General features: G+C 46.0%; 11 non-coding genes across 11 annotated transcripts; all 11 read left to right on the top strand.

Annotated features, from left to right (window-relative positions):
- The first annotated feature begins 1802 nt into the window (after positions 1 to 1802).
- On the top strand, positions 1803 to 1993 carry LOC130333622 (U2 spliceosomal RNA). Its single transcript, XR_008875779.1, has one exon. It is a non-coding gene; the product is annotated as a U2 spliceosomal RNA (small nuclear RNA).
- A 2079-nt stretch (positions 1994 to 4072) lies between these two features.
- Positions 4073 to 4263, top strand: LOC130333621 (U2 spliceosomal RNA). The gene has a single exon (XR_008875778.1). It is a non-coding gene; the product is annotated as a U2 spliceosomal RNA (small nuclear RNA).
- Positions 4264 to 6348: 2085 nt separating this feature from the next.
- On the top strand, positions 6349 to 6539 carry LOC130333620 (U2 spliceosomal RNA). Its single transcript, XR_008875777.1, has one exon. It is a non-coding gene; the product is annotated as a U2 spliceosomal RNA (small nuclear RNA).
- Positions 6540 to 8612: 2073 nt separating this feature from the next.
- LOC130333619 (U2 spliceosomal RNA) lies at positions 8613 to 8803 on the top strand. The gene has a single exon (XR_008875776.1). It is a non-coding gene; the product is annotated as a U2 spliceosomal RNA (small nuclear RNA).
- A 2099-nt stretch (positions 8804 to 10902) lies between these two features.
- Positions 10903 to 11093, top strand: LOC130333617 (U2 spliceosomal RNA). The gene has a single exon (XR_008875775.1). It is a non-coding gene; the product is annotated as a U2 spliceosomal RNA (small nuclear RNA).
- Positions 11094 to 13168: 2075 nt separating this feature from the next.
- Positions 13169 to 13359, top strand: LOC130333616 (U2 spliceosomal RNA). Its single transcript, XR_008875774.1, has one exon. It is a non-coding gene; the product is annotated as a U2 spliceosomal RNA (small nuclear RNA).
- Positions 13360 to 15449: 2090 nt separating this feature from the next.
- On the top strand, positions 15450 to 15640 carry LOC130333614 (U2 spliceosomal RNA). The gene has a single exon (XR_008875772.1). It is a non-coding gene; the product is annotated as a U2 spliceosomal RNA (small nuclear RNA).
- Positions 15641 to 17727: 2087 nt separating this feature from the next.
- LOC130333613 (U2 spliceosomal RNA) lies at positions 17728 to 17918 on the top strand. Its single transcript, XR_008875771.1, has one exon. It is a non-coding gene; the product is annotated as a U2 spliceosomal RNA (small nuclear RNA).
- Positions 17919 to 20011: 2093 nt separating this feature from the next.
- Positions 20012 to 20202, top strand: LOC130333612 (U2 spliceosomal RNA). Its single transcript, XR_008875770.1, has one exon. It is a non-coding gene; the product is annotated as a U2 spliceosomal RNA (small nuclear RNA).
- Positions 20203 to 22300: 2098 nt separating this feature from the next.
- Positions 22301 to 22491, top strand: LOC130333611 (U2 spliceosomal RNA). Its single transcript, XR_008875769.1, has one exon. It is a non-coding gene; the product is annotated as a U2 spliceosomal RNA (small nuclear RNA).
- Positions 22492 to 24580: 2089 nt separating this feature from the next.
- Positions 24581 to 24771, top strand: LOC130333610 (U2 spliceosomal RNA). The gene has a single exon (XR_008875768.1). It is a non-coding gene; the product is annotated as a U2 spliceosomal RNA (small nuclear RNA).
- Positions 24772 to 26454: the final 1683 nt, after the last annotated feature.

Genomic DNA, 26454 nt, shown 5'->3' with positions numbered 1-26454 from the left:
GCGGGTGGGTGCTGAATGTTCCTAATTGACAAAATAAGATTAATGCTTATGAAGAAATATAAAATCTCATCCCTTCCCCAATATCGCGCCACACCCCTACCCCTTAATTCCCTGGTTGAACGTGATGGACATATGTCTTTTTTCGACCGTACTAACTATGTAACTATGTAACATAACATGGGGGGGGGGGTCTCCTGGCTGTTCACACAGGTGTGTCATTGCTGTACATTGACCATGCATTGCTTCTGTGGTATTGCAAAGGCAAAGACAAATGCTTCCAGCCATCCATTGCACTAATGGATTGGTCATCAGCTGGCTGTCTATGTCCCGCATCAATATAGACCAAAGTACAGAGGGTTAGGCTATGCTATTGTGCACCTACCTGATGCATCAGAAGGTGCGAGGCCCTTGCTAAATTCTGTGCACAGACTTTGAGATCTATGCTTTAGACTGTATCTAAACCTGCTCCAACATGGACTGACATTCTGGCCTACTTTCAGCCGATGCGACTTGTCTGTCGCTGAACAGTCGCTTTTTATGTATTCAGCACCTATGTATAATGTTGTAAAAATGCTCTAGAAGCTAAAGTCGCAGAAATGTCACACATATTTGGCCTGCAACTTTCTGTGCGACAAATTCAGACAGGAAAAATCAGTATAAATCCTTAGAAAATTATCCCCCAGTGTCTCCATCTGCTGGCGGTATTGAATAAGCATTGCTGCACTGATGGGGTATGCATTAGATGAAAAAAAAGAAGAAAAAGAAGAATAATACGCCCAGAAAAGAGGCGAAAAGGAGAAAAACGTAAAAAAACGTGAAAAAAAAGTAAGAGGAAGAGAAGGGAAAAAAAGGTGGAAATGGGTTTAAAAGTGATTTCGGCGGAGAAATATATATATATATATATATATATATATATATATATATATATATGCGCACACACACACATAGATATAAACGTATTCTCCGTTGAGATATTGCAGCCGCTGCTGTGTCCAGGCCCAGGAGCCTTAGCACTGTGCTGTGATGTCACTCAATACCACTGACATCACTAGGTGTAAACAACATCTCTCCTTTGCTGTGTATGTGACTATGGAGCTGTTTGGTGATGTCGTCTATTACGGCCTTCATAGAAGCAACAGGAGATTGTTGCATCCATCTTGAACCCTCAGAACTACAGTGCTATGATGTCACTCACTTCCACAGGCCTTGCAGAGTGTAAACAACAACAACCCAGCTTTGTTGTGTATGTAACCAAAGGGATTTGTGATGTCACCTAGAACCTTCACAGCAGCGACAGCTTTATGAGGAGCATCAGCACTGCTCTGCCTGAGCAGAACCATCACCGCCATAGGTTGTCAAATAACCCGGATTTAACCCACACAGGTAAGTCCAATGGGGTGCAGGCATGTCCTCTATGCTTACAGCTTCCCGTGGGTGTTGGTTTGATACCGTTTGGGGACAGCCAAGGAGGCATCTGCAGGCAACAAAGGTAGGTGTGTGCTTGTGTGTGTGTTTCCTATGCAGATCCTAAGCCCAGTGTCACATGCAAGTAGGAGGAGTAAGAAGGGTTCCTGGCAAATCCGGGTTATGGATTGCATTTAAAAAGGCCCCGTGGGAGTGCAATGGGCCCCTGTCTTGCTGCTTAGCAATAATGGTATGGGTTTAGGTTCTTCTGTGTGTACTGGTGGTTGACTGCCCCCCAGCCCAGAGTGTGCATGGAAAATTGTCTGGCAGCCTCCCTGACAGCAAGCAGTGATAGTGCCCATGAAGGGGACCTTGTTGGGCCCGCCCCTTTCACGGTTATCGCTTCTCGGCCTTTTGGCTAAGATCAAGTGTAGTATCTGTTCTTATCAGTTTAATATCTGATACGTCCCCTATCTGGGGACCATATATTAAATGGATTTTTGAGAACGGGGGCCGATTTCGAAGCTTGCTTCCGTCGCCCTATGCATTGACCCGATATGGCAGTATCTTCGGGTACAGTGCACCACCCCCTTACAGGGTTAAAAAGAAAGATTCCTACTTTCATTGCTACCTGCTTGCTGGCTAGCCAGCTAGCCAGCCCTGTGGGCCTTGCTGCTGCTGCAGCCAAAAAACAAAAGGTGGTGCTGCTGCTGCTTCTGCTGCTTCTGCTTCTGCTTGTGTCTGGCCCCTGTTGGAGCGTCCAGGCACAGGACTTCTGCTGCTGCTGACTAAATGGCCTCCTTAATTGGATCATTTGAGTAGCCAGCACACCTGTGCAGGTAGGGCATGACATGATAGGCAGCTGCCTTGATAGCGGGTGGGTGCTGAATGTTCCTAATTGACAAAATAAGATTAATGCTTATGAAGAAATATAAAATCTCATCCCTTCCTAAATATCGCGCCACACCCCTACCCCTTAATTCCCTGGTTGAACGTGATGGACATATGTCTTTTTTCGACCGTACTAACTATGTAACTATGTAACATAACATGGGGGGGGGGTCTCCTGGCTGTTCACACAGGTGTGTCATTGCTGTACATTGACCATGCATTGCTTCTGTGGTATTGCAAAGGCAAAGACAAATGCTTCCAGCCATCCATTGCACTAATGGATTGGTCATCAGCTGGCTGTCTATGTCCCGCATCAATATAGACCAAAGTACAGAGGGTTAGGCTATGCTATTGTGCACCTACCTGATGCATCAGAAGGTGCGAGGCCCTTGCTAAATTCTGTGCACAGACTTTGAGATCTATGCTTTAGACTGTATCTAAACCTGCTCCAACATGGACTGACATTCTGGCCTACTTTCAGCCGATGCGACTTGTCTGTCGCTGAACAGTCGCTTTTTATGTATTCAGCACCTATGTATAATGTTGTAAAAATGCTCTAGAAGCTAAAGTCGCAGAAATGTCACACATATTTGGCCTGCAACTTTCTGTGCGACAAATTCAGACAGGAAAAATCAGTATAAATCCTTAGAAAATTATCCCCCAGTGTCTCCATCTGCTGGCGGTATTGAATAAGCATTGCTGCACTGATGGGGTATGCATTAGACGAAAAAAAAGAAGAAAAAGAAGAATAATACGCCCAGAAAAGAGGCGAAAAGGAGAAAAACGTAAAAAAACGTGAAAAAAAAGTAAGAGGAAGAGAAGGGAAAAAAAGGTGGAAATGGGTTTAAAAGTGATTTCGGCGGAGAAATATATATATATATATATATATATATATATATATATATGCGCACACACACACATAGATATAAACGTATTCTCCGTTGAGATATTGCAGCCGCTGCTGTGTCCAGGCCCAGGAGCCTTAGCACTGTGCTGTGATGTCACTCAATACCACTGACATCACTAGGTGTAAACAACATCTCTCCTTTGCTGTGTATGTGACTATGGAGCTGTTTGGTGATGTCGTCTATTACGGCCTTCATAGAAGCAACAGGAGATTGTTGCATCCATCTTGAACCCTCAGAACTACAGTGCTATGATGTCACTCACTTCCACAGGCCTTGCAGAGTGTAAACAACAACAACCCAGCTTTGTTGTGTATGTAACCAAAGGGATTTGTGATGTCACCTAGAACCTTCACAGCAGCGACAGCTTTATGAGGAGCATCAGCACTGCTCTGCCTGAGCAGAACCATCACCGCCATAGGTTGTCAAATAACCCGGATTTAACCCACACAGGTAAGTCCAATGGGGTGCAGGCATGTCCTCTATGCTTACAGCTTCCCGTGGGTGTTGGTTTGATACCGTTTGGGGACAGCCAAGGAGGCATCTGCAGGCAACAAAGGTAGGTGTGTGCTTGTGTGTGTGTTTCCTATGCAGATCCTAAGCCCAGTGTCACATGCAAGTAGGAGGAGTAAGAAGGGTTCCTGGCAAATCCGGGTTATGGATTGCATTTAAAAAGGCCCCGTGGGAGTGCAATGGGCCCCTGTCTTGCTGCTTAGCAATAATGGTATGGGTTTAGGTTCTGCTGTGTGTACTGGTGGTTGACTGCCCCCCAGCCCAGAGTGTGCATGGAAAATTGTCTGGCAGCCTCCCTGACAGCAAGCAGTGATAGTGCCCATGAAGGGGACCTTGTTGGGCCCGCCCCTTTCACGGTTATCGCTTCTCGGCCTTTTGGCTAAGATCAAGTGTAGTATCTGTTCTTATCAGTTTAATATCTGATACGTCCCCTATCTGGGGACCATATATTAAATGGATTTTTGAGAACGGGGGCCGATTTCGAAGCTTGCTTCCGTCGCCCTATGCATTGACCCGATATGGCAGTATCTTCGGGTACAGTGCACCACCCCCTTACAGGGTTAAAAAGAAAGATTCCTACTTTCATTGCTACCTGCTTGCTGGCTAGCCAGCTAGCCAGCCCTGTGGGCCTTGCTGCTGCTGCAGCCAAAAAACAAAAGGTGGTGCTGCTGCTGCTTCTGCTGCTTCTGCTTCTGCTTGTGTCTGGCCCCTGTTGGAGCGTCCAGGCACAGGACTTCTGCTGCTGCTGACTAAATGGCCTCCTTAATTGGATCATTTGAGTAGCCAGCACACCTGTGCAGGTAGGGCATGACATGATAGGCAGCTGCCTTGATAGCGGGTGGGTGCTGAATGTTCCTAATTGACAAAATAAGATTAATGCTTATGAAGAAATATAAAATCTCATCCCTTCCCCAATATCGCGCCACACCCCTACCCCTTAATTCCCTGGTTGAACGTGATGGACATATGTCTTTTTTCGACCGTACTAACTATGTAACTATGTAACATAACATGGGGGGGGGGGGTCTCCTGGCTGTTCACACAGGTGTGTCATTGCTGTACATTGACCATGCATTGCTTCTGTGGTATTGCAAAGGCAAAGACAAATGCTTCCAGCCATCCATTGCACTAATGGATTGGTCATCAGCTGGCTGTCTATGTCCCGCATCAATATAGACCAAAGTACAGAGGGTTAGGCTATGCTATTGTGCACCTACCTGATGCATCAGAAGGTGCGAGGCCCTTGCTAAATTCTGTGCACAGACTTTGAGATCTATGCTTTAGACTGTATCTAAACCTGCTCCAACATGGACTGACATTCTGGCCTACTTTCAGCCGATGCGACTTGTCTGTCGCTGAACAGTCGCTTTTTATGTATTCAGCACCTATGTATAATGTTGTAAAAATGCTCTAGAAGCTAAAGTCGCAGAAATGTCACACATATTTGGCCTGCAACTTTCTGTGCGACAAATTCAGACAGGAAAAATCAGTATAAATCCTTAGAAAATTATCCCCCAGTGTCTCCATCTGCTGGCGGTATTGAATAAGCATTGCTGCACTGATGGGGTATGCATTAGACGAAAAAAAAGAAGAAAAAGAAGAATAATACGCCCAGAAAAGAGGCGAAAAGGAGAAAAACGTAAAAAAACGTGAAAAAAAAGTAAGAGGAAGAGAAGGGAAAAAAAGGTGGAAATGGGTTTAAAAGTGATTTCGGCGGAGAAATATATATATATATATATATATATATATATATATATATATATGCGCACACACACACATAGATATAAACGTATTCTCCGTTGAGATATTGCAGCCGCTGCTGTGTCCAGGCCCAGGAGCCTTAGCACTGTGCTGTGATGTCACTCAATACCACTGACATCACTAGGTGTAAACAACATCTCTCCTTTGCTGTGTATGTGACTATGGAGCTGTTTGGTGATGTCGTCTATTACGGCCTTCATAGAAGCAACAGGAGATTGTTGCATCCATCTTGAACCCTCAGAACTACAGTGCTATGATGTCACTCACTTCCACAGGCCTTGCAGAGTGTAAACAACAACAACCCAGCTTTGTTGTGTATGTAACCAAAGGGATTTGTGATGTCACCTAGAACCTTCACAGCAGCGACAGCTTTATGAGGAGCATCAGCACTGCTCTGCCTGAGCAGAACCATCACCGCCATAGGTTGTCAAATAACCCGGATTTAACCCACACAGGTAAGTCCAATGGGGTGCAGGCATGTCCTCTATGCTTACAGCTTCCCGTGGGTGTTGGTTTGATACCGTTTGGGGACAGCCAAGGAGGCATCTGCAGGCAACAAAGGTAGGTGTGTGCTTGTGTGTGTGTTTCCTATGCAGATCCTAAGCCCAGTGTCACATGCAAGTAGGAGGAGTAAGAAGGGTTCCTGGCAAATCCGGGTTATGGATTGCATTTAAAAAGGCCCCGTGGGAGTGCAATGGGCCCCTGTCTTGCTGCTTAGCAATAATGGTATGGGTTTAGGTTCTGCTGTGTGTACTGGTGGTTGACTGCCCCCCAGCCCAGAGTGTGCATGGAAAATTGTCTGGCAGCCTCCCTGACAGCAAGCAGTGATAGTGCCCATGAAGGGGACCTTGTTGGGCCCGCCCCTTTCACGGTTATCGCTTCTCGGCCTTTTGGCTAAGATCAAGTGTAGTATCTGTTCTTATCAGTTTAATATCTGATACGTCCCCTATCTGGGGACCATATATTAAATGGATTTTTGAGAACGGGGGCCGATTTCGAAGCTTGCTTCCGTCGCCCTATGCATTGACCCGATATGGCAGTATCTTCGGGTACAGTGCACCACCCCCTTACAGGGTTAAAAAGAAAGATTCCTACTTTCATTGCTACCTGCTTGCTGGCTAGCCAGCTAGCCAGCCCTGTGGGCCTTGCTGCTGCTGCAGCCAAAAAACAAAAGGTGGTGCTGCTGCTGCTTCTGCTGCTTCTGCTTCTGCTTGTGTCTGGCCCCTGTTGGAGCGTCCAGGCACAGGACTTCTGCTGCTGCTGACTAAATGGCCTCCTTAATTGGATCATTTGAGTAGCCAGCACACCTGTGCAGGTAGGGCATGACATGATAGGCAGCTGCCTTGATAGCGGGTGGGTGCTGAATGTTCCTAATTGACAAAATAAGATTAATGCTTATGAAGAAATATAAAATCTCATCCCTTCCCCAATATCGCGCCACACCCCTACCCCTTAATTCCCTGGTTGAACGTGATGGACATATGTCTTTTTTCGACCGTACTAACTATGTAACTATGTAACATAACATGGGGGGGGGGGGGGTCTCCTGGCTGTTCACACAGGTGTGTCATTGCTGTACATTGACCATGCATTGCTTCTGTGGTATTGCAAAGGCAAAGACAAATGCTTCCAGCCATCCATTGCACTAATGGATTGGTCATCAGCTGGCTGTCTATGTCCCGCATCAATATAGACCAAAGTACAGAGGGTTAGGCTATGCTATTGTGCACCTACCTGATGCATCAGAAGGTGCGAGGCCCTTGCTAAATTCTGTGCACAGACTTTGAGATCTATGCTTTAGACTGTATCTAAACCTGCTCCAACATGGACTGACATTCTGGCCTACTTTCAGCCGATGCGACTTGTCTGTCGCTGAACAGTCGCTTTTTATGTATTCAGCACCTATGTATAATGTTGTAAAAATGCTCTAGAAGCTAAAGTCGCAGAAATGTCACACATATTTGGCCTGCAACTTTCTGTGCGACAAATTCAGACAGGAAAAATCAGTATAAATCCTTAGAAAATTATCCCCCAGTGTCTCCATCTGCTGGCGGTATTGAATAAGCATTGCTGCACTGATGGGGTATGCATTAGACGAAAAAAAAGAAGAAAAAGAAGAATAATACGCCCAGAAAAGAGGCGAAAAGGAGAAAAACGTAAAAAAACGTGAAAAAAAAGTAAGAGGAAGAGAAGGGAAAAAAAGGTGGAAATGGGTTTAAAAGTGATTTCGGCGGAGAAATATATATATATATATATATATATATATGCGCACACACACACATAGATATAAACGTATTCTCCGTTGAGATATTGCAGCCGCTGCTGTGTCCAGGCCCAGGAGCCTTAGCACTGTGCTGTGATGTCACTCAATACCACTGACATCACTAGGTGTAAACAACATCTCTCCTTTGCTGTGTATGTGACTATGGAGCTGTTTGGTGATGTCGTCTATTACGGCCTTCATAGAAGCAACAGGAGATTGTTGCATCCATCTTGAACCCTCAGAACTACAGTGCTATGATGTCACTCACTTCCACAGGCCTTGCAGAGTGTAAACAACAACAACCCAGCTTTGTTGTGTATGTAACCAAAGGGATTTGTGATGTCACCTAGAACCTTCACAGCAGCGACAGCTTTATGAGGAGCATCAGCACTGCTCTGCCTGAGCAGAACCATCACCGCCATAGGTTGTCAAATAACCCGGATTTAACCCACACAGGTAAGTCCAATGGGATGCAGGCATGTCCTCTATGCTTACAGCTTCCCGTGGGTGTTGGTTTGATACCGTTTGGGGACAGCCAAGGAGGCATCTGCAGGCAACAAAGGTAGGTGTGTGCTTGTGTGTGTGTTTCCTATGCAGATCCTAAGCCCAGTGTCACATGCAAGTAGGAGGAGTAAGAAGGGTTCCTGGCAAATCCGGGTTATGGATTGCATTTAAAAAGGCCCCGTGGGAGTGCAATGGGCCCCTGTCTTGCTGCTTAGCAATAATGGTATGGGTTTAGGTTCTGCTGTGTGTACTGGTGGTTGACTGCCCCCCAGCCCAGAGTGTGCATGGAAAATTGTCTGGCAGCCTCCCTGACAGCAAGCAGTGATAGTGCCCATGAAGGGGACCTTGTTGGGCCCGCCCCTTTCACGGTTATCGCTTCTCGGCCTTTTGGCTAAGATCAAGTGTAGTATCTGTTCTTATCAGTTTAATATCTGATACGTCCCCTATCTGGGGACCATATATTAAATGGATTTTTGAGAACGGGGGCCGATTTCGAAGCTTGCTTCCGTCGCCCTATGCATTGACCCGATATGGCAGTATCTTCGGGTACAGTGCACCACCCCCTTACAGGGTTAAAAAGAAAGATTCCTACTTTCATTGCTACCTGCTTGCTGGCTAGCCAGCTAGCCAGCCCTGTGGGCCTTGCTGCTGCTGCAGCCAAAAAACAAAAGGTGGTGCTGCTGCTGCTTCTGCTGCTTCTGCTTCTGCTTGTGTCTGGCCCCTGTTGGAGCGTCCAGGCACAGGACTTCTGCTGCTGCTGACTAAATGGCCTCCTTAATTGGATCATTTGAGTAGCCAGCACACCTGTGCAGGTAGGGCATGACATGATAGGCAGCTGCCTTGATAGCGGGTGGGTGCTGAATGTTCCTAATTGACAAAATAAGATTAATGCTTATGAAGAAATATAAAATCTCATCCCTTCCCCAATATCGCGCCACACCCCTACCCCTTAATTCCCTGGTTGAACGTGATGGACATATGTCTTTTTTCGACCGTACTAACTATGTAACTATGTAACATAACATGGGGGGGGGGGGTCTCCTGGCTGTTCACACAGGTGTGTCATTGCTGTACATTGACCATGCATTGCTTCTGTGGTATTGCAAAGGCAAAGACAAATGCTTCCAGCCATCCATTGCACTAATGGATTGGTCATCAGCTGGCTGTCTATGTCCCGCATCAATATAGACCAAAGTACAGAGGGTTAGGCTATGCTATTGTGCACCTACCTGATGCATCAGAAGGTGCGAGGCCCTTGCTAAATTCTGTGCACAGACTTTGAGATCTATGCTTTAGACTGTATCTAAACCTGCTCCAACATGGACTGACATTCTGGCCTACTTTCAGCCGATGCGACTTGTCTGTCGCTGAACAGTCGCTTTTTATGTATTCAGCACCTATGTATAATGTTGTAAAAATGCTCTAGAAGCTAAAGTCGCAGAAATGTCACACATATTTGGCCTGCAACTTTCTGTGCGACAAATTCAGACAGGAAAAATCAGTATAAATCCTTAGAAAATTATCCCCCAGTGTCTCCATCTGCTGGCGGTATTGAATAAGCATTGCTGCACTGATGGGGTATGCATTAGACGAAAAAAAAGAAGAAAAAGAAGAATAATACGCCCAGAAAAGAGGCGAAAAGGAGAAAAACGTAAAAAAACGTGAAAAAAAAGTAAGAGGAAGAGAAGGGAAAAAAAGGTGGAAATGGGTTTAAAAGTGATTTCGGCGGAGAAATATATATATATATATATATATATATATATATATATATATATATATATATATATATGCGCACACACACACATAGATATAAATGTATTCTCCGTTGAGATATTGCAGCCGCTGCTGTGTCCAGGCCCAGGAGCCTTAGCACTGTGCTGTGATGTCACTCAATACCACTGACATCACTAGGTGTAAACAACATCTCTCCTTTGCTGTGTATGTGACTATGGAGCTGTTTGGTGATGTCGTCTATTACGGCCTTCATAGAAGCAACAGGAGATTGTTGCATCCATCTTGAACCCTCAGAACTACAGTGCTATGATGTCACTCACTTCCACAGGCCTTGCAGAGTGTAAACAACAACAACCCAGCTTTGTTGTGTATGTAACCAAAGGGATTTGTGATGTCACCTAGAACCTTCACAGCAGCGACAGCTTTATGAGGAGCATCAGCACTGCTCTGCCTGAGCAGAACCATCACCGCCATAGGTTGTCAAATAACCCGGATTTAACCCACACAGGTAAGTCCAATGGGGTGCAGGCATGTCCTCTATGCTTACAGCTTCCCGTGGGTGTTGGTTTGATACCGTTTGGGGACAGCCAAGGAGGCATCTGCAGGCAACAAAGGTAGGTGTGTGCTTGTGTGTGTGTTTCCTATGCAGATCCTAAGCCCAGTGTCACATGCAAGTAGGAGGAGTAAGAAGGGTTCCTGGCAAATCCGGGTTATGGATTGCATTTAAAAAGGCCCCGTGGGAGTGCAATGGGCCCCTGTCTTGCTGCTTAGCAATAATGGTATGGGTTTAGGTTCTGCTGTGTGTACTGGTGGTTGACTGCCCCCCAGCCCAGAGTGTGCATGGAAAATTGTCTGGCAGCCTCCCTGACAGCAAGCAGTGATAGTGCCCATGAAGGGGACCTTGTTGGGCCCGCCCCTTTCACGGTTATCGCTTCTCGGCCTTTTGGCTAAGATCAAGTGTAGTATCTGTTCTTATCAGTTTAATATCTGATACGTCCCCTATCTGGGGACCATATATTAAATGGATTTTTGAGAACGGGGGCCGATTTCGAAGCTTGCTTCCGTCGCCCTATGCATTGACCCGATATGGCAGTATCTTCGGGTACAGTGCACCACCCCCTTACAGGGTTAAAAAGAAAGATTCCTACTTTCATTGCTACCTGCTTGCTGGCTAGCCAGCTAGCCAGCCCTGTGGGCCTTGCTGCTGCTGCAGCCAAAAAACAAAAGGTGGTGCTGCTGCTGCTTCTGCTGCTTCTGCTTCTGCTTGTGTCTGGCCCCTGTTGGAGCGTCCAGGCACAGGACTTCTGCTGCTGCTGACTAAATGGCCTCCTTAATTGGATCATTTGAGTAGCCAGCACACCTGTGCAGGTAGGGCATGACATGATAGGCAGCTGCCTTGATAGCGGGTGGGTGCTGAATGTTCCTAATTGACAAAATAAGATTAATGCTTATGAAGAAATATAAAATCTCATCCCTTCCCCAATATCGCGCCACACCCCTACCCCTTAATTCCCTGGTTGAACGTGATGGACATATGTCTTTTTTCGACCGTACTAACTATGTAACTATGTAACATAACATGGGGGGGGGGTCTCCTGGCTGTTCACACAGGTGTGTCATTGCTGTACATTGACCATGCATTGCTTCTGTGGTATTGCAAAGGCAAAGACAAATGCTTCCAGCCATCCATTGCACTAATGGATTGGTCATCAGCTGGCTGTCTATGTCCCGCATCAATATAGACCAAAGTACAGAGGGTTAGGCTATGCTATTGTGCACCTACCTGATGCATCAGAAGGTGCGAGGCCCTTGCTAAATTCTGTGCACAGACTTTGAGATCTATGCTTTAGACTGTATCTAAACCTGCTCCAACATGGACTGACATTCTGGCCTACTTTCAGCCGATGCGACTTGTCTGTCGCTGAACAGTCGCTTTTTATGTATTCAGCACCTATGTATAATGTTGTAAAAATGCTCTAGAAGCTAAAGTCGCAGAAATGTCACACATATTTGGCCTGCAACTTTCTGTGCGACAAATTCAGACAGGAAAAATCAGTATAAATCCTTAGAAAATTATCCCCCAGTGTCTCCATCTGCTGGCGGTATTGAATAAGCATTGCTGCACTGATGGGGTATGCATTAGATGAAAAAAAAGAAGAAAAAGAAGAATAATACGCCCAGAAAAGAGGCGAAAAGGAGAAAAACGTAAAAAAACGTGAAAAAAAAGTAAGAGGAAGAGAAGGGAAAAAAAGGTGGAAATGGGTTTAAAAGTGATTTCGGCGGAGAAATATATATATATATATATATATATATATATATATGCGCACACACACACATAGATATAAACGTATTCTCCGTTGAGATATTGCAGCCGCTGCTGTGTCCAGGCCCAGGAGCCTTAGCACTGTGCTGTGATGTCACTCAATACCACTGACATCACTAGGTGTAAACAACATCTCTCCTTTGCTGTGTATGTGACTATGGAGCTGTTTGGTGATGTCGTCTATTACGGCCTTCATAGAAGCAACAGGAGATTGTTGCATCCATCTTGAACCCTCAGAACTACAGTGCTATGATGTCACTCACTTCCACAGGCCTTGCAGAGTGTAAACAACAACAACCCAGCTTTGTTGTGTATGTAACCAAAGGGATTTGTGATGTCACCTAGAACCTTCACAGCAGCGACAGCTTTATGAGGAGCATCAGCACTGCTCTGCCTGAGCAGAACCATCACCGCCATAGGTTGTCAAATAACCCGGATTTAACCCACACAGGTAAGTCCAATGGGGTGCAGGCATGTCCTCTATGCTTACAGCTTCCCGTGGGTGTTGGTTTGATACCGTTTGGGGACAGCCAAGGAGGCATCTGCAGGCAACAAAGGTAGGTGTGTGCTTGTGTGTGTGTTTCCTATGCAGATCCTAAGCCCAGTGTCACATGCAAGTAGGAGGAGTAAGAAGGGTTCCTGGCAAATCCGGGTTATGGATTGCATTTAAAAAGGCCCCGTGGGAGTGCAATGGGCCCCTGTCTTGCTGCTTAGCAATAATGGTATGGGTTTAGGTTCTGCTGTGTGTACTGGTGGTTGACTGCCCCCCAGCCCAGAGTGTGCATGGAAAATTGTCTGGCAGCCTCCCTGACAGCAAGCAGTGATAGTGCCCATGAAGGGGACCTTGTTGGGCCCGCCCCTTTCACGGTTATCGCTTCTCGGCCTTTTGGCTAAGATCAAGTGTAGTATCTGTTCTTATCAGTTTAATATCTGATACGTCCCCTATCTGGGGACCATATATTAAATGGATTTTTGAGAACGGGGGCCGATTTCGAAGCTTGCTTCCGTCGCCCTATGCATTGACCCGATATGGCAGTATCTTCGGGTACAGTGCACCACCCCCTTACAGGGTTAAAAAGAAAGATTCCTACTTTCATTGCTACCTGCTTGCTGGCTAGCCAGCTAGCCAGCCCTGTGGGCCTTGCTGCTGCTGCAGCCAAAAAACAAAAGGTGGTGCTGCTGCTGCTTCTGCTGCTTCTGCTTCTGCTTGTGTCTGGCCCCTGTTGGAGCGTCCAGGCACAGGACTTCTGCTGCTGCTGACTAAATGGCCTCCTTAATTGGATCATTTGAGTAGCCAGCACACCTGTGCAGGTAGGGCATGACATGATAGGCAGCTGCCTTGATAGCGGGTGGGTGCTGAATGTTCCTAATTGACAAAATAAGATTAATGCTTATGAAGAAATATAAAATCTCATCCCTTCCCCAATATCGCGCCACACCCCTACCCCTTAATTCCCTGGTTGAACGTGATGGACATATGTCTTTTTTCGACCGTACTAACTATGTAACTATGTAACATAACATGGGGGGGGGGGTCTCCTGGCTGTTCACACAGGTGTGTCATTGCTGTACATTGACCATGCATTGCTTCTGTGGTATTGCAAAGGCAAAGACAAATGCTTCCAGCCATCCATTGCACTAATGGATTGGTCATCAGCTGGCTGTCTATGTCCCGCATCAATATAGACCAAAGTACAGAGGGTTAGGCTATGCTATTGTGCACCTACCTGATGCATCAGAAGGTGCGAGGCCCTTGCTAAATTCTGTGCACAGACTTTGAGATCTATGCTTTAGACTGTATCTAAACCTGCTCCAACATGGACTGACATTCTGGCCTACTTTCAGCCGATGCGACTTGTCTGTCGCTGAACAGTCGCTTTTTATGTATTCAGCACCTATGTATAATGTTGTAAAAATGCTCTAGAAGCTAAAGTCGCAGAAATGTCACACATATTTGGCCTGCAACTTTCTGTGCGACAAATTCAGACAGGAAAAATCAGTATAAATCCTTAGAAAATTATCCCCCAGTGTCTCCATCTGCTGGCGGTATTGAATAAGCATTGCTGCACTGATGGGGTATGCATTAGACGAAAAAAAAGAAGAAAAAGAAGAATAATACGCCCAGAAAAGAGGCGAAAAGGAGAAAAACGTAAAAAAACGTGAAAAAAAAGTAAGAGGAAGAGAAGGGAAAAAAAGGTGGAAATGGGTTTAAAAGTGATTTCGGCGGAGAAATATATATATATATATATATATATATATATATATATATATATATATATGCGCACACACACACATAGATATAAACGTATTCTCCGTTGAGATATTGCAGCCGCTGCTGTGTCCAGGCCCAGGAGCCTTAGCACTGTGCTGTGATGTCACTCAATACCACTGACATCACTAGGTGTAAACAACATCTCTCCTTTGCTGTGTATGTGACTATGGAGCTGTTTGGTGATGTCGTCTATTACGGCCTTCATAGAAGCAACAGGAGATTGTTGCATCCATCTTGAACCCTCAGAACTACAGTGCTATGATGTCACTCACTTCCACAGGCCTTGCAGAGTGTAAACAACAACAACCCAGCTTTGTTGTGTATGTAACCAAAGGGATTTGTGATGTCACCTAGAACCTTCACAGCAGCGACAGCTTTATGAGGAGCATCAGCACTGCTCTGCCTGAGCAGAACCATCACCGCCATAGGTTGTCAAATAACCCGGATTTAACCCACACAGGTAAGTCCAATGGGGTGCAGGCATGTCCTCTATGCTTACAGCTTCCCGTGGGTGTTGGTTTGATACCGTTTGGGGACAGCCAAGGAGGCATCTGCAGGCAACAAAGGTAGGTGTGTGCTTGTGTGTGTGTTTCCTATGCAGATCCTAAGCCCAGTGTCACATGCAAGTAGGAGGAGTAAGAAGGGTTCCTGGCAAATCCGGGTTATGGATTGCATTTAAAAAGGCCCCGTGGGAGTGCAATGGGCCCCTGTCTTGCTGCTTAGCAATAATGGTATGGGTTTAGGTTCTGCTGTGTGTACTGGTGGTTGACTGCCCCCCAGCCCAGAGTGTGCATGGAAAATTGTCTGGCAGCCTCCCTGACAGCAAGCAGTGATAGTGCCCATGAAGGGGACCTTGTTGGGCCCGCCCCTTTCACGGTTATCGCTTCTCGGCCTTTTGGCTAAGATCAAGTGTAGTATCTGTTCTTATCAGTTTAATATCTGATACGTCCCCTATCTGGGGACCATATATTAAATGGATTTTTGAGAACGGGGGCCGATTTCGAAGCTTGCTTCCGTCGCCCTATGCATTGACCCGATATGGCAGTATCTTCGGGTACAGTGCACCACCCCCTTACAGGGTTAAAAAGAAAGATTCCTACTTTCATTGCTACCTGCTTGCTGGCTAGCCAGCTAGCCAGCCCTGTGGGCCTTGCTGCTGCTGCAGCCAAAAAACAAAAGGTGGTGCTGCTGCTGCTTCTGCTGCTTCTGCTTCTGCTTGTGTCTGGCCCCTGTTGGAGCGTCCAGGCACAGGACTTCTGCTGCTGCTGACTAAATGGCCTCCTTAATTGGATCATTTGAGTAGCCAGCACACCTGTGCAGGTAGGGCATGACATGATAGGCAGCTGCCTTGATAGCGGGTGGGTGCTGAATGTTCCTAATTGACAAAATAAGATTAATGCTTATGAAGAAATATAAAATCTCATCCCTTCCCCAATATCGCGCCACACCCCTACCCCTTAATTCCCTGGTTGAACGTGATGGACATATGTCTTTTTTCGACCGTACTAACTATGTAACTATGTAACATAACATGGGGGGGGGGGGTCTCCTGGCTGTTCACACAGGTGTGTCATTGCTGTACATTGACCATGCATTGCTTCTGTGGTATTGCAAAGGCAAAGACAAATGCTTCCAGCCATCCATTGCACTAATGGATTGGTCATCAGCTGGCTGTCTATGTCCCGCATCAATATAGACCAAAGTACAGAGGGTTAGGCTATGCTATTGTGCACCTACCTGATGCATCAGAAGGTGCGAGGCCCTTGCTAAATTCTGTGCACAGACTTTGAGATCTATGCTTTAGACTGTATCTAAACCTGCTCCAACATGGACTGACATTCTGGCCTACTTTCAGCCGATGCGACTTGTCTGTCGCTGAACAGTCGCTTTTTATGTATTCAGCACCTATGTATAATGTTGTAAAAATGCTCTAGAAGCTAAAGTCGCAGAAATGTCACACATATTTGGCCTGCAACTTTCTGTGCGACAAATTCAGACAGGAAAAATCAGTATAAATCCTTAGAAAATTATCCCCCAGTGTCTCCATCTGCTGGCGGTATTGAATAAGCATTGCTGCACTGATGGGGTATGCATTAGACGAAAAAAAAGAAGAAAAAGAAGAATAATACGCCCAGAAAAGAGGCGAAAAGGAGAAAAACGTAAAAAAACGTGAAAAAAAAGTAAGAGGAAGAGAAGGGAAAAAAAGGTGGAAATGGGTTTAAAAGTGATTTCGGCGGAGAAATATATATATATATATATATATATATATATATATATATATATATGCGCACACACACACATAGATATAAACGTATTCTCCGTTGAGATATTGCAGCCGCTGCTGTGTCCAGGCCCAGGAGCCTTAGCACTGTGCTGTGATGTCACTCAATACCACTGACATCACTAGGTGTAAACAACATCTCTCCTTTGCTGTGTATGTGACTATGGAGCTGTTTGGTGATGTCGTCTATTACGGCCTTCATAGAAGCAACAGGAGATTGTTGCATCCATCTTGAACCCTCAGAACTACAGTGCTATGATGTCACTCACTTCCACAGGCCTTGCAGAGTGTAAACAACAACAACCCAGCTTTGTTGTGTATGTAACCAAAGGGATTTGTGATGTCACCTAGAACCTTCACAGCAGCGACAGCTTTATGAGGAGCATCAGCACTGCTCTGCCTGAGCAGAACCATCACCGCCATAGGTTGTCAAATAACCCGGATTTAACCCACACAGGTAAGTCCAATGGGGTGCAGGCATGTCCTCTATGCTTACAGCTTCCCGTGGGTGTTGGTTTGATACCGTTTGGGGACAGCCAAGGAGGCATCTGCAGGCAACAAAGGTAGGTGTGTGCTTGTGTGTGTGTTTCCTATGCAGATCCTAAGCCCAGTGTCACATGCAAGTAGGAGGAGTAAGAAGGGTTCCTGGCAAATCCGGGTTATGGATTGCATTTAAAAAGGCCCCGTGGGAGTGCAATGGGCCCCTGTCTTGCTGCTTAGCAATAATGGTATGGGTTTAGGTTCTGCTGTGTGTACTGGTGGTTGACTGCCCCCCAGCCCAGAGTGTGCATGGAAAATTGTCTGGCAGCCTCCCTGACAGCAAGCAGTGATAGTGCCCATGAAGGGGACCTTGTTGGGCCCGCCCCTTTCACGGTTATCGCTTCTCGGCCTTTTGGCTAAGATCAAGTGTAGTATCTGTTCTTATCAGTTTAATATCTGATACGTCCCCTATCTGGGGACCATATATTAAATGGATTTTTGAGAACGGGGGCCGATTTCGAAGCTTGCTTCCGTCGCCCTATGCATTGACCCGATATGGCAGTATCTTCGGGTACAGTGCACCACCCCCTTACAGGGTTAAAAAGAAAGATTCCTACTTTCATTGCTACCTGCTTGCTGGCTAGCCAGCTAGCCAGCCCTGTGGGCCTTGCTGCTGCTGCAGCCAAAAAACAAAAGGTGGTGCTGCTGCTGCTTCTGCTGCTTCTGCTTCTGCTTGTGTCTGGCCCCTGTTGGAGCGTCCAGGCACAGGACTTCTGCTGCTGCTGACTAAATGGCCTCCTTAATTGGATCATTTGAGTAGCCAGCACACCTGTGCAGGTAGGGCATGACATGATAGGCAGCTGCCTTGATAGCGGGTGGGTGCTGAATGTTCCTAATTGACAAAATAAGATTAATGCTTATGAAGAAATATAAAATCTCATCCCTTCCCCAATATCGCGCCACACCCCTACCCCTTAATTCCCTGGTTGAACGTGATGGACATATGTCTTTTTTCGACCGTACTAACTATGTAACTATGTAACATAACATGGGGGGGGGGGGGGGTCTCCTGGCTGTTCACACAGGTGTGTCATTGCTGTACATTGACCATGCATTGCTTCTGTGGTATTGCAAAGGCAAAGACAAATGCTTCCAGCCATCCATTGCACTAATGGATTGGTCATCAGCTGGCTGTCTATGTCCCGCATCAATATAGACCAAAGTACAGAGGGTTAGGCTATGCTATTGTGCACCTACCTGATGCATCAGAAGGTGCGAGGCCCTTGCTAAATTCTGTGCACAGACTTTGAGATCTATGCTTTAGACTGTATCTAAACCTGCTCCAACATGGACTGACATTCTGGCCTACTTTCAGCCGATGCGACTTGTCTGTCGCTGAACAGTCGCTTTTTATGTATTCAGCACCTATGTATAATGTTGTAAAAATGCTCTAGAAGCTAAAGTCGCAGAAATGTCACACATATTTGGCCTGCAACTTTCTGTGCGACAAATTCAGACAGGAAAAATCAGTATAAATCCTTAGAAAATTATCCCCCAGTGTCTCCATCTGCTGGCGGTATTGAATAAGCATTGCTGCACTGATGGGGTATGCATTAGACGAAAAAAAAGAAGAAAAAGAAGAATAATACGCCCAGAAAAGAGGCGAAAAGGAGAAAAACGTAAAAAAACGTGAAAAAAAAGTAAGAGGAAGAAGAAGGGAAAAAAAGGTGGAAATGGGTTTAAAAGTGATTTCGGCGGAGAAATATATATATATATATATATATATATATATATATATATATATATATGCGCACACACACACATAGATATAAACGTATTCTCCGTTGAGATATTGCAGCCGCTGCTGTGTCCAGGCCCAGGAGCCTTAGCACTGTGCTGTGATGTCACTCAATACCACTGACATCACTAGGTGTAAACAACATCTCTCCTTTGCTGTGTATGTGACTATGGAGCTGTTTGGTGATGTCGTCTATTACGGCCTTCATAGAAGCAACAGGAGATTGTTGCATCCATCTTGAACCCTCAGAACTACAGTGCTATGATGTCACTCACTTCCACAGGCCTTGCAGAGTGTAAACAACAACAACCCAGCTTTGTTGTGTATGTAACCAAAGGGATTTGTGATGTCACCTAGAACCTTCACAGCAGCGACAGCTTTATGAGGAGCATCAGCACTGCTCTGCCTGAGCAGAACCATCACCGCCATAGGTTGTCAAATAACCCGGATTTAACCCACACAGGTAAGTCCAATGGGGTGCAGGCATGTCCTCTATGCTTACAGCTTCCCGTGGGTGTTGGTTTGATACCGTTTGGGGACAGCCAAGGAGGCATCTGCAGGCAACAAAGGTAGGTGTGTGCTTGTGTGTGTGTTTCCTATGCAGATCCTAAGCCCAGTGTCACATGCAAGTAGGAGGAGTAAGAAGGGTTCCTGGCAAATCCGGGTTATGGATTGCATTTAAAAAGGCCCCGTGGGAGTGCAATGGGCCCCTGTCTTGCTGCTTAGCAATAATGGTATGGGTTTAGGTTCTGCTGTGTGTACTGGTGGTTGACTGCCCCCCAGCCCAGAGTGTGCATGGAAAATTGTCTGGCAGCCTCCCTGACAGCAAGCAGTGATAGTGCCCATGAAGGGGACCTTGTTGGGCCCGCCCCTTTCACGGTTATCGCTTCTCGGCCTTTTGGCTAAGATCAAGTGTAGTATCTGTTCTTATCAGTTTAATATCTGATACGTCCCCTATCTGGGGACCATATATTAAATGGATTTTTGAGAACGGGGGCCGATTTCGAAGCTTGCTTCCGTCGCCCTATGCATTGACCCGATATGGCAGTATCTTCGGGTACAGTGCACCACCCCCTTACAGGGTTAAAAAGAAAGATTCCTACTTTCATTGCTACCTGCTTGCTGGCTAGCCAGCTAGCCAGCCCTGTGGGCCTTGCTGCTGCTGCAGCCAAAAAACAAAAGGTGGTGCTGCTGCTGCTTCTGCTGCTTCTGCTTCTGCTTCTGCTTGTGTCTGGCCCCTGTTGGAGCGTCCAGGCACAGGACTTCTGCTGCTGCTGACTAAATGGCCTCCTTAATTGGATCATTTGAGTAGCCAGCACACCTGTGCAGGTAGGGCATGACATGATAGGCAGCTGCCTTGATAGCGGGTGGGTGCTGAATGTTCCTAATTGACAAAATAAGATTAATGCTTATGAAGAAATATAAAATCTCATCCCTTCCCCAATATCGCGCCACACCCCTACCCCTTAATTCCCTGGTTGAACGTGATGGACATATGTCTTTTTTCGACCGTACTAACTATGTAACTATGTAACATAACATGGGGGGGGGGGGGGGGTCTCCTGGCTGTTCACACAGGTGTGTCATTGCTGTACATTGACCATGCATTGCTTCTGTGGTATTGCAAAGGCAAAGACAAATGCTTCCAGCCATCCATTGCACTAATGGATTGGTCATCAGCTGGCTGTCTATGTCCCGCATCAATATAGACCAAAGTACAGAGGGTTAGGCTATGCTATTGTGCACCTACCTGATGCATCAGAAGGTGCGAGGCCCTTGCTAAATTCTGTGCACAGACTTTGAGATCTATGCTTTAGACTGTATCTAAACCTGCTCCAACATGGACTGACATTCTGGCCTACTTTCAGCCGATGCGACTTGTCTGTCGCTGAACAGTCGCTTTTTATGTATTCAGCACCTATGTATAATGTTGTAAAAATGCTCTAGAAGCTAAAGTCGCAGAAATGTCACACATATTTGGCCTGCAACTTTCTGTGCGACAAATTCAGACAGGAAAAATCAGTATAAATCCTTAGAAAATTATCCCCCAGTGTCTCCATCTGCTGGCGGTATTGAATAAGCATTGCTGCACTGATGGGGTATGCATTAGACGAAAAAAAAGAAGAAAAAGAAGAATAATACGCCCAGAAAAGAGGCGAAAAGGAGAAAAACGTAAAAAAACGTGAAAAAAAAGTAAGAGGAAGAGAAGGGAAAAAAAGGTGGAAATGGGTTTAAAAGTGATTTCGGCGGAGAATATATATATATATATATATATATATATATATATATATATATATATGCGCACACACACACATAGATATAAACGTATTCTCCGTTGAGATATTGCAGCCGCTGCTGTGTCCAGGCCCAGGAGCCTTAGCACTGTGCTGTGATGTCACTCAATACCACTGACATCACTAGGTGTAAACAACATCTCTCCTTTGCTGTGTATGTGACTATGGAGCTGTTTGGTGATGTCGTCTATTACGGCCTTCATAGAAGCAACAGGAGATTGTTGCATCCATCTTGAACCCTCAGAACTACAGTGCTATGATGTCACTCACTTCCACAGGCCTTGCAGAGTGTAAACAACAACAACCCAGCTTTGTTGTGTATGTAACCAAAGGGATTTGTGATGTCACCTAGAACCTTCACAGCAGCGACAGCTTTATGAGGAGCATCAGCACTGCTCTGCCTGAGCAGAACCATCACCGCCATAGGTTGTCAAATAACCCGGATTTAACCCACACAGGTAAGTCCAATGGGGTGCAGGCATGTCCTCTATGCTTACAGCTTCCCGTGGGTGTTGGTTTGATACCGTTTGGGGACAGCCAAGGAGGCATCTGCAGGCAACAAAGGTAGGTGTGTGCTTGTGTGTGTGTTTCCTATGCAGATCCTAAGCCCAGTGTCACATGCAAGTAGGAGGAGTAAGAAGGGTTCCTGGCAAATCCGGGTTATGGATTGCATTTAAAAAGGCCCCGTGGGAGTGCAATGGGCCCCTGTCTTGCTGCTTAGCAATAATGGTATGGGTTTAGGTTCTGCTGTGTGTACTGGTGGTTGACTGCCCCCCAGCCCAGAGTGTGCATGGAAAATTGTCTGGCAGCCTCCCTGACAGCAAGCAGTGATAGTGCCCATGAAGGGGACCTTGTTGGGCCCGCCCCTTTCACGGTTATCGCTTCTCGGCCTTTTGGCTAAGATCAAGTGTAGTATCTGTTCTTATCAGTTTAATATCTGATACGTCCCCTATCTGGGGACCATATATTAAATGGATTTTTGAGAACGGGGGCCGATTTCGAAGCTTGCTTCCGTCGCCCTATGCATTGACCCGATATGGCAGTATCTTCGGGTACAGTGCACCACCCCCTTACAGGGTTAAAAAGAAAGATTCCTACTTTCATTGCTACCTGCTTGCTGGCTAGCCAGCTAGCCAGCCCTGTGGGCCTTGCTGCTGCTGCAGCCAAAAAACAAAAGGTGGTGCTGCTGCTGCTTCTGCTGCTTCTGCTTCTGCTTGTGTCTGGCCCCTGTTGGAGCGTCCAGGCACAGGACTTCTGCTGCTGCTGACTAAATGGCCTCCTTAATTGGATCATTTGAGTAGCCAGCACACCTGTGCAGGTAGGGCATGACATGATAGGCAGCTGCCTTGATAGCGGGTGGGTGCTGAATGTTCCTAATTGACAAAATAAGATTAATGCTTATGAAGAAATATAAAATCTCATCCCTTCCCCAATATCGCGCCACACCCCTACCCCTTAATTCCCTGGTTGAACGTGATGGACATATGTCTTTTTTCGACCGTACTAACTATGTAACTATGTAACATAACATGGGGGGGGGGGGGGGTCTCCTGGCTGTTCACACAGGTGTGTCATTGCTGTACATTGACCATGCATTGCTTCTGTGGTATTGCAAAGGCAAAGACAAATGCTTCCAGCCATCCATTGCACTAATGGATTGGTCATCAGCTGGCTGTCTATGTCCCGCATCAATATAGACCAAAGTACAGAGGGTTAGGCTATGCTATTGTGCACCTACCTGATGCATCAGAAGGTGCGAGGCCCTTGCTAAATTCTGTGCACAGACTTTGAGATCTATGCTTTAGACTGTATCTAAACCTGCTCCAACATGGACTGACATTCTGGCCTACTTTCAGCCGATGCGACTTGTCTGTCGCTGAACAGTCGCTTTTTATGTATTCAGCACCTATGTATAATGTTGTAAAAATGCTCTAGAAGCTAAAGTCGCAGAAATGTCACACATATTTGGCCTGCAACTTTCTGTGCGACAAATTCAGACAGGAAAAATCAGTATAAATCCTTAGAAAATTATCCCCCAGTGTCTCCATCTGCTGGCGGTATTGAATAAGCATTGCTGCACTGATGGGGTATGCATTAGACGAAAAAAAAGAAGAAAAAGAAGAATAATACGCCCAGAAAAGAGGCGAAAAGGAGAAAAACGTAAAAAAACGTGAAAAAAAAGTAAGAGGAAGAGAAGGGAAAAAAAGGTGGAAATGGGTTTAAAAGTGATTTCGGCGGAGAATATATATATATATATATATATATATATATATATATATATATATGCGCACACACACACATAGATATAAACGTATTCTCCGTTGAGATATTGCAGCCGCTGCTGTGTCCAGGCCCAGGAGCCTTAGCACTGTGCTGTGATGTCACTCAATACCACTGACATCACTAGGTGTAAACAACATCTCTCCTTTGCTGTGTATGTGACTATGGAGCTGTTTGGTGATGTCGTCTATTACGGCCTTCATAGAAGCAACAGGAGATTGTTGCATCCATCTTGAACCCTCAGAACTACAGTGCTATGATGTCACTCACTTCCACAGGCCTTGCAGAGTGTAAACAACAACAACCCAGCTTTGTTGTGTATGTAACCAAAGGGATTTGTGATGTCACCTAGAACCTTCACAGCAGCGACAGCTTTATGAGGAGCATCAGCACTGCTCTGCCTGAGCAGAACCATCACCGCCATAGGTTGTCAAATAACCCGGATTTAACCCACACAGGTAAGTCCAATGGGGTGCAGGCATGTCCTCTATGCTTACAGCTTCCCGTGGGTGTTGGTTTGATACCGTTTGGGGACAGCCAAGGAGGCATCTGCAGGCAACAAAGGTAGGTGTGTGCTTGTGTGTGTGTTTCCTATGCAGATCCTAAGCCCAGTGTCACATGCAAGTAGGAGGAGTAAGAAGGGTTCCTGGCAAATCCGGGTTATGGATTGCATTTAAAAAGGCCCCGTGGGAGTGCAATGGGCCCCTGTCTTGCTGCTTAGCAATAATGGTATGGGTTTAGGTTCTGCTGTGTGTACTGGTGGTTGACTGCCCCCCAGCCCAGAGTGTGCATGGAAAATTGTCTGGCAGCCTCCCTGACAGCAAGCAGTGATAGTGCCCATGAAGGGGACCTTGTTGGGCCCGCCCCTTTCACGGTTATCGCTTCTCGGCCTTTTGGCTAAGATCAAGTGTAGTATCTGTTCTTATCAGTTTAATATCTGATACGTCCCCTATCTGGGGACCATATATTAAATGGATTTTTGAGAACGGGGGCCGATTTCGAAGCTTGCTTCCGTCGCCCTATGCATTGACCCGATATGGCAGTATCTTCGGGTACAGTGCACCACCCCCTTACAGGGTTAAAAAGAAAGATTCCTACTTTCATTGCTACCTGCTTGCTGGCTAGCCAGCTAGCCAGCCCTGTGGGCCTTGCTGCTGCTGCAGCCAAAAAACAAAAGGTGGTGCTGCTGCTGCTTCTGCTGCTTCTGCTTCTGCTTGTGTCTGGCCCCTGTTGGAGCGTCCAGGCACAGGACTTCTGCTGCTGCTGACTAAATGGCCTCCTTAATTGGATCATTTGAGTAGCCAGCACACCTGTGCAGGTAGGGCATGACATGATAGGCAGCTGCCTTGATAGCGGGTGGGTGCTGAATGTTCCTAATTGACAAAATAAGATTAATGCTTATGAAGAAATATAAAATCTCATCCCTTCCCCAATATCGCGCCACACCCCTACCCCTTAATTCCCTGGTTGAACGTGATGGACATATGTCTTTTTTCGACCGTACTAACTATGTAACTATGTAACATAACATGGGGGGGGGGGGGGGGGGGTCTCCTGGCTGTTCACACAGGTGTGTCATTGCTGTACATTGACCATGCATTGCTTCTGTGGTATTGCAAAGGCAAAGACAAATGCTTCCAGCCATCCATTGCACTAATGGATTGGTCATCAGCTGGCTGTCTATGTCCCGCATCAATATAGACCAAAGTACAGAGGGTTAGGCTATGCTATTGTGCACCTACCTGATGCATCAGAAGGTGCGAGGCCCTTGCTAAATTCTGTGCACAGACTTTGAGATCTATGCTTTAGACTGTATCTAAACCTGCTCCAACATGGACTGACATTCTGGCCTACTTTCAGCCGATGCGACTTGTCTGTCGCTGAACAGTCACTTTTTATGTATTCAGCACCTATGTATAATGTTGTAAAAATGCTCTAGAAGCTAAAGTCGCAGAAATGTCACACATATTTGGCCTGCAACTTTCTGTGCGACAAATTCAGACAGGAAAAATCAGTATAAATCCTTAGAAAATTATCCCCCAGTGTCTCCATCTGCTGGCGGTATTGAATAAGCATTGCTGCACTGATGGGGTATGCATTAGACGAAAAAAAAGAAGAAAAAGAAGAATAATACGCCCAGAAAAGAGGCGAAAAGGAGAAAAACGTAAAAAAACTTGAAAAAAAAGTAAGAGGAAGAGAAGGGAAAAAAAGGTGGAAATGGGTTTAAAAGTGATTTCGTCGGAGAAATATATATATATATATATATATATATATATATATATATATGCGCACACACACACATAGATATAAACGTATTCTCCGTTGAGATATTGCAGCCGCTGCTGTGTCCAGGCCCAGGAGCCTTAGCACTGTGCTGTGATGTCACTCAATACCACTGACATCACTAGGTGTAAACAACATCTCTCCTTTGCTGTGTATGTGACTATGGAGCTGTTTGGTGATGTCGTCTATTACGGCCTTCATAGAAGCAACAGGAGATTGTTGCATCCATCTTGAACCCTCAGAACTACAGTGCTATGATGTCACTCACTTCCACAGGCCTTGCAGAGTGTAAACAACAACAACCCAGCTTTGTTGTGTATGTAACCAAAGGGATTTGTGATGTCACCTAGAACCTTCACAGCAGCGACAGCTTTATGAGGAGCATCAGCACTGCTCTGCCTGAGCAGAACCATCACCGCCATAGGTTGTCAAATAACCCGGATTTAACCCACACAGGTAAGTCCAATG

The sequence above is a fragment of the Hyla sarda genome, unplaced genomic scaffold (genome assembly GCF_029499605.1).
Source record: "Hyla sarda isolate aHylSar1 unplaced genomic scaffold, aHylSar1.hap1 scaffold_413, whole genome shotgun sequence".
NCBI lineage: Eukaryota > Metazoa > Chordata > Amphibia > Anura > Hylidae > Hyla > Hyla sarda.
Note: the sequence above shows the minus strand (reverse complement) of the source record. Positions and strands in the feature narration are given on the sequence as shown.